The following is an 8,357-nucleotide window of genomic DNA, read 5'->3' on the forward strand; positions in this document are numbered from 1 at the left end:
CTTAATTTCTAAGTTAACAAAAATCATTAGCATAGATTTTACCACTGATCTTTAGAGTGTGCAAGGCCAGTTGTCTAGTTTTAAATGCAAATTTTAGAACATTGAATTCATATGCAGAATTCCTGAAATTACACAATTTATATATCATACCTTGTACTTGCTTATGTATTTCATTTTATTTTCATTTCATTTTGCCATAATAGTGAAAAGGCTGCACTAAACTGTTTTCATTTTACTTCTTGATATATGCAGATTTTGCTTAAAATCTCTACCTGCAGCTTACTGGCAAGTAAGGAAGAACTGAAAAGAAAAGGAACTATGGGTTGCCCTACCTTTCCCTTTCCTTCTATGTGATCATTGTTGGTGTAAGAGGTTGGCTAAAACAGAGAAATAACTATACAAGCAAGAAAGGATTCCTTTGTCCTTTGTATTCCTTAGCATGCCTTTGCTTTTCTTGTATTTGTAGCAAATTCTGGTTCAGATGGAAAGTGTGGCCTCTCTGGGTTATAGACAAAACAGTCACTCTGAATCTCACTGAAGTCCCATTTGACATGATTTCAGTGGAATTCTGTGCTATGGGGACCACAAATACACAGGAATAGGGAGACAACAGTGGACATGCATATTACAGGTAACTTCTCAGCTTATGTGTGTTGTCTATTTTTCTATTGGAATTTGCTTCAAAACTCACGTTTAAAGATGAAATTATTAGGAATTTCAAGATAGTGGAGTACCTGTGTGGCTCAGTTCGTTAAGTGCCTTCAGCTTGCATCACGATCCCACGGGCCTGGGATCAAACCTCATGTCAGGTTCCCTGTCCAGTGAGGAGTCTGCTTCTCCCTCTGCCCCTGCCCCTGCTCGTGGTCTATCTCTCTCTCAAATAAATATATAACAAACATGGAATCTTCTTCATGGGTGTCTGTGCTACTTCCCAGTTGCATGTCTGTGAAACTAGTTGTGTTGAAGACAGTATTACCTTTACACAAGTTAATGAGATTGGATTAAATTAATTTTAGAGTATTTAATTTAATATACATTCTTTAGAAAAGTAATTAAAATATTAAGGAAAGACTCAATTACAATATCTACCCGAATCAAAATAAATGCAAATATAAATTGCAGATCAGATGGAAATTCTCTCGAAGCTAGAGCTAAGGAAGGTGGCACAGAAGGGTCATCAGCCACACTAGATAATAAAAAGGAAAAAACCAGCAGCTTTCAGACAGGCAAAAGGAAATGGAACATGCAGTCTAAGGCACAGAGGAAAAAGAGCCATCACTGGAACTGGGATGGACAATCTGAAATAAGGCAGGGCACAGCTGAAGCAAGTCTAGTTTATCATCACTGGGAGTAAAATGTGGAGAGAAAGTAATTTCTGATGAATCCATTTGTTAAAAACAGATCCAGTGGCAAAAGTGGGATGTCAAGACAAAACTAAAGCATTGAGAGAGAAAGCCTAGAGGGAAAGAATTGAGGTACATTAGCCTTGTATCTGGAGAGTGATTGGTATACTGGGCAGAGCTACCAGATTGTCAACAGGGTGGGAAACTGGTATAAAATTGTAATGCACAGAAGGAATGAGGTGATAAAAGAGTGTGGAGTGCTGCAACTGGGAGCTGAATTAGGGACTGGAGCTCATTGAATGAAGCCCAGACTGGATATGGCTGGAGCTAGACCTACAGGGCAGTGTGAGGTCAGTTGTGATAGCTACTTAGGAGCCTGGGAGTCAAAGCTAACTTACCAACTTTTAGATTTAGAGAGTGTACTTAAATTTAAAAGCATAGGATTGGTATGTATGAGGGTTCCTTTTGCATTTGGCTTAAACAGAATGGTCTTAAGACTGGATATTGGTGTATCCACAGGGGCGTGTTACATGTGGACATTGCTAAGAGGATAGAGGAAGACAGAGATGATGAAAAAAATCGAATACATTACTGAATAGTGTAGTCAAATTCTTCTGGGATTAAATTTTCCAGATAAATGCTTTATGTTTCTGTCATCTTTTAGGAATAGACTTTTAGAACTTGATTTAAATATACTCGATATCCAACTGAACAAATGAAAAAAATATAATGTTAGAAAATGTTTGAAGTATGTAGAAGTTTTACAATCTATTTTAAAAATTTTGCCTGGTAACCATTAAGTAAAAATAAGTAGGAGACTTTGGTAAAGGAAGATGTTTTAATATACATAGAAACATACATTTCCTAGCCATCTGATTAGTTTTCCTAAGATACCAAATTATATTTAGAGAAAATTAAGTTACAGTACAGGAGGAGATCGTTACATTTTTAAAGGCCTGGTCACTCAAATAAATGCACTTGCATATTGTCATAAATATTTCCTGTTTAATTTTCATCAAATGAAGCAACTGGAATATGTAAATTGGCTAATATGTAAACCCTGTTGTAATATCTTCAACTAACATAATGTATGAAGTTAAACATTCATTTATGTCTTATTTTGTATGAGTACTAAAATTTACTAATAGGAAACTGAAGATAAGTTACATAATTATCAAAAATCAGGAAAAGGATTTAAATCTGCTGATTCTAAAACCTAATAACTGTTCATAATATGATACTTTATTTTATGATAACATGTAGGGATTTTCAGGTTAGATTTATGCAATTTTTTAAATGCATGTAAGGTGTGCACACAGTGATGTATGATTCTGTAAGGAAGTTGACCCATCTGTCTTGCCTATGCTAGACAGGAGGATGTTGTAGCTATATTGAAGCGGGGTTCTGTGTTTACCATTAAAAATCCCTAGTATCTTGGGGCTGCTGGGCGGCTTAGTGGGTCATGATCTTGGGGTGCTGATCAAGCCTCGCATCAGGCTTTCTGCTAAGCGGGAGGCCTGCTTCTCCCTCTCTCTCTCTCTGCCTTCCTCTCTGCCCACTTGTGATCTCTGTCAAATAAATAAATAAAAATCTAAAAAAAAAAAAAAAATTCCCTATTGTCCTAACCTCTGCCATATTAGTTTCAAAGGTTTTCTATTTAAATGGCTCCACACCAGTAGTCTGCTGACTGTTTAAGATGAAGAGACAACTAATTTTTTTTAAGATTTAATTTATTTATTAGAGAGAGAGAGAAAGAGCAGACAAGCGAGGAAGAGAGGCAGGTGGATCAGTGCGGAGGGAGAGGGAGAAGCAGGCTCCCCGCTGAGCAGGGAGCCCTACATGGGTGCTCCATCCCAAGATCCCGAGATCATAACCCAGGTAGGAAGCAGAGGCTTAACGGACTGAGCCACACTGGAACCCTGAGAAGACAATTATTTCTATGCAATTAATAGTGTTATGGAATTTTTTTGGAAAGTTTGTTTAGGACAGCTGCTGAGACATTTTCTTGAGTCACCTGATTCAAATTCACACATGCTATTTTCAAGCATTTGTGCTATTCATTTGAGGGGAAAGGCAGATCACTCTAATTGTTTAGATTAGAGAAAGGCAATATTTTGGTGGGAGGAAAACTCTATTCCATATAATCAAAGAGAACAGTTTGGAGGAAGCATGTTCTTGACATATTTCTCTAGGGGAACACATTCTGTTGGAGGTACTGCTGCTCAAATTCATATATTTTCAAAACACGTTCCCATTTAAAACATTTTCCAATATGTAGCCATGGGTAGAGAAATATCCCTATACCCAAAAACCTTACCCATATTTATAGAATTGGCACTCTAATTCGATATCTTTATAACTTCATTTTTAGAATAGTAGGTTAAATTCCTCAGAGATAACCAAAGGGGAATTTGCAATTTTCCTGAAAGTTTTACAAAATTAACTAGAAAGAAATCACAGTTTTATAGTTCTAAAATAAGAATATGTGCAATAAGAAGTAATCTACTTGACAAATTCTATATACTGTTCTATATATGTATTTTAAATTATTAAGTAATTGATTTTCTAGATTATTTTGAGAGATTTAGGAAATCAGTAACACATTCGAGAAAAGATTCATTGGATAATTTTAAGATATTTTATTAAGGGCATATACAATGACTAATGTTACGATTACAGAGCTTATGTACAAGAAAAATTCTATTTTCAAAACAGTTCTATGGGAAAGGAAATGATAGACAGGAAATAAAAAAATATGTTGTGAGTTGATGAACATTATGATGGAAATATTTGCCTTTAGGGTATATTGTAAGTATAAAGGTATTTGATAATTCTTGAAAACTATCCACTCATTCTTACTCTCTAGGTGAATCAGTATGAATCTTAAAAACATGAGCAATTTTGAACTAGGAATTTACAAGTACATTTCCCAGAATATGTCTACAATTATAAAGTCCTTGAGGCACTTCTACATTCCTCAAGCTTGTTCTGAAAATAATTGACATTTTCATAGACCATTGAATCAGATTAGTTATGCATTTTAATGCACAGTAAACTCTTGTTAGCACAGAATAGTAAATTGGAATTAGTTTGGTTAACCGAGAGCTATAGTATAATCTATACATATATTATGAATTTTCAAAGAATTCAAATGCAGTGAAATATATTTGACATAAAAATCTATGATAATATAATCTGCCATTTTTGACTGCTATCTTGCTTCTCTGATGATATAATGTGTATGGCATTTGGCAGAAGACTAGTATACACTAGAATATACATTTATTTTAAAAAGGAAACCATGATAGTTTATTATTTACATTTTTTAACTAAAAAATGTCCATTGCATTGCAAAGCTATGTTTTGCAATTTTGTTTAGTGCACTGAAGAGTTGAACTTTTCATATTCTACTCTTTTTTTTTTTTTAAAGATTTTATTTATTTATTTGAGACAGAGAGGATGAGAGAGAAAGCGTGGTGGGGCAGAAGGAGAATCAGACTTCCTGCTGAGCTTGATCCCAGGACCCTGGGATCATAACTTGAGCCAAAGGTAGATTGAACTATCAAGACACACCTTCTCTACTCTTTTTTTTTTGTGTGTGTGTGTATTCCTCAAGCCTCATAAAACTCCAAGAATCTAACTCTTATCCATATCTTCACTTCCTATGTTATACGTGTATATATGTATGTATATTTACATATGAATATGTGTATGTATTTTTGCTCATCTTTAGTGCTTTTCTACATCTAACATTTCTTCCACCATATGAGATCTAACAATTTTGCATTATGCAACAACTTGCTTTATCAATTTTATCCTTCCTTCTCATAGAACATAACTTTTTTCCTCTATATTTGTTCATTTTCATGGTCTCTAAATGCTTTCAAGCTGTCCTTATTCTAACAATAAAGACAAATCAACTATTGTCAGTTCACATATATAAATTTCTATGGTTGACACGCTTAGAGATTAATATCCATTTAATACATTCTAGCGTTACTGAATTCTAATAGCCAGAGAAGACACAGTTGTCTTTCCTTTTTTCTTTTTTTTTCTCTCTCTCTCTTTTTTTAAAGATTTTTGTTTATTTATTTGACAGAGAGAGAAAGCATAAGCAGGGCTAGTGGCAGGCAGAGGGAGAGAGAGAAGCAGTCTCCCTGCCAAGCAAGGATCCCAATACCCGCCTCTATCCTAGGACAACTGGGGTCATGACCTGAGCTGAAGGCACATGCTTGACTGACTGAGCCACCTATACACTCCCACAGTTATTTTTTCAATACACATATTTAAAAAGTTTTATTGTGGTATGGGTCCATTCTGAGCCATTCTTCTATGGGTAGGTGATTCTTTTTATCATGTTCATTATAAAGTTTGTGCTTTACTGTAGGACAGATGCATGCATCATATTGTATGTAGTCCCTTTCAGCTTTGGAAGACTGTAGATATATACTTATTGAATAAATTTCTTATTTCAATTTTTTGATTATTTAAACACCCATGACTTATTGAAGCACAGATAATTTTTATAAAATGGATCCACTAACACTGTGCTTTGCTAATTACAAGGAAAAGAAAAAACAATAGGCTAATCTAATTAACTTGATTACTATAAAAGTCAAAAATGACCTAGGACCAGTTATATTTTAGCATAGGTAATTAAATTGTCTTGGTTGATTTATTCCTGCCAAAATTTACAAATCTTTATTTGCATTTTTTTAATGAGAAAAAATACATTGTTCAATTTTATTTCATTTAGACTTTAAAAAAATAAATGATGTATCTCTATTCTGGGGAAACACAATTCATACGAAGTTAATTTACTGTCCAAAATTACTTTAAAATCTATCAGGTTGAAATATCAGTTTTATTTAGCATTTCAAACTTGAAGAGTTAGAAAACATTAAAAAGCACATTCTCAATGATTAGTAAAAAAGATTTTATGTGGTTTCTAATTGTATGGTTACTTTCTTCAAGAAGTTTTCAATTCACTCTCTGTTGCATTTGATATTGCTTCTAGATTAGCACTAAACAAAGAACGAGTCTAAGATAATAGAATGGTTCTTAAGGTATTAAGAATACAATATGAATTTGTGAAAAGTGTTCCCATTGAGTTAAAGAATTCTACAATTTTAACAGGACTGGAATTAGGCAGACATAGCATTATATTTTTGGAACAGAGTATAAATTATCTCTTCAATGAATTCATTATAGTGGCAGCTTTAGATATGGTACCGATGGGGTATGCTCATCTACTTCAGAGGTACCAATTTCTATGTGATTACAGGATTCAATTTAGCTATGCAAAATTTATGATTGAAAACCAGTTTTATTGTGGGTAAAGTGATCACATGACTTGCTTTCTTTGGAAAGTGCAAGTTTTTCCATGATAGTTCTGGTATAATTATTAATAACTTCCCTCTTTACTCTCAGGAGGTCCTGATTTGAATAAATTATATACTTAATATTGAATGATACATCATATAGTTATTCTAAGAAAACACAAAATTTAAAAAGTTATAAATAATTCTACTTTATATATGATTCATGAGTTACTAAAAGTTAATGAAGGGTATACTTAATTGTTTTAGATAAAATTAAGAAAATCATTTTAAAATAAGAATTGCTAATACTCCTTTTGACCTTTTTTCTCATGATACTGTGCTACATATGTAATTTTATCTAATACCTTCACTAATGTAGATACTAAGAATATCCCCATCTTATAATTGATACAACTGAAGTTGTGAGAGTTTAAGTAATATTCTTATGCCTATGCAGTTGGTAAATGGTGGAGCAGGGATGTGAATCTGTTCTGTCGGCATTAGAAGTAGACCACTTGCCAAGAATACAGTGGCTTCTCCGAGAGCCTAACTGAATCTGATTTTTAGTTTTAGGTAGTAGTTAATAATACTATGAAGAATTTGGCCATTAATGGCAATGACTTTGAAAATTTCTTGTTTGTTTTTTTTTTTTTTTTTGGCATATTCTTTTTTTTTTTTTTTTTTTTATTTCCAGCATAACAGTATTCATTATTTTTGCACCACACCCCGTGCTCCTTTATAAACAATAAAAAAGAAAAAAGTAATACCCACAGGTGGTGGGTATTACTTTTTTCTTTTTTATTGTTTATAAATATATAATATATTTCTATTCCCAGGGGTACAGGTCTGTGAATCACCAGGTTTACACACTTCACAGCACTCACCATAGCACATACCCTCCCCAATGTCCATAACCCCACCCCCCTTATCCTAACCTCCCCCCGCCACAACCCTAAGTATTTTGTGAGATTAAGAGTCATTTATGGTTTGTCTCCCTCCCAGTCCCATCTTGTTTCATTTATTCTTCTCCTACCCCCTTAAACCCCTGTTGCATCTCCATTTCCTCATATCAGGGAGATCATATGATAGTTGTCTTTCTCCGATTGACTTATTTCGCTAAGCATGATACCCTCTAGTTCCATCCACGTCATCGCAAATGGTAAGATTTCATTTCTTTTGATGGCTGCATAGTATTCCATTGTGTATATATACCACATCTTCTTTATCCATTCATCTGTTGATGGACATCTAGGTTCTTTCCATAATTTGGTTATTGTGGACATTGCTGCTATAAACATTCAGGTGCACATGCCCCTTCGGATCACTATGTTTGTATCTTTAGGGTAAATACCAAGTAGTGCAATTGCTGGGTCATAGGGCAGTTCTATTTTCAACATTTTGAGGAACTTCCAAGCTGTTTTCCAGAGTGGTTGCTCCAGCTTGCATTCCCACCAACAGTGTAGGAGGGTTCACCTTTCTCCACATCCACGCCAGCATCTGTCATTTCCTGACTTGTTAATTTTAGCCATTCTGACTGGTGTGAGGTGATATTTCATTGTGGTTTTGATTTGTATTTCCCGATGCCGAGTGATATGGAGCACTTTTTCATGTGTCTGTTGGCCATCTGGTTGTCTTCTTTGCAGAAATGTCTGTTCATGTCTTCTCCCCATTTCTTGATTGGATTATTTGTTCT

The sequence above is a fragment of the Mustela erminea genome, chromosome 1 (genome assembly GCF_009829155.1).
Source record: "Mustela erminea isolate mMusErm1 chromosome 1, mMusErm1.Pri, whole genome shotgun sequence".
NCBI lineage: Eukaryota > Metazoa > Chordata > Mammalia > Carnivora > Mustelidae > Mustela > Mustela erminea.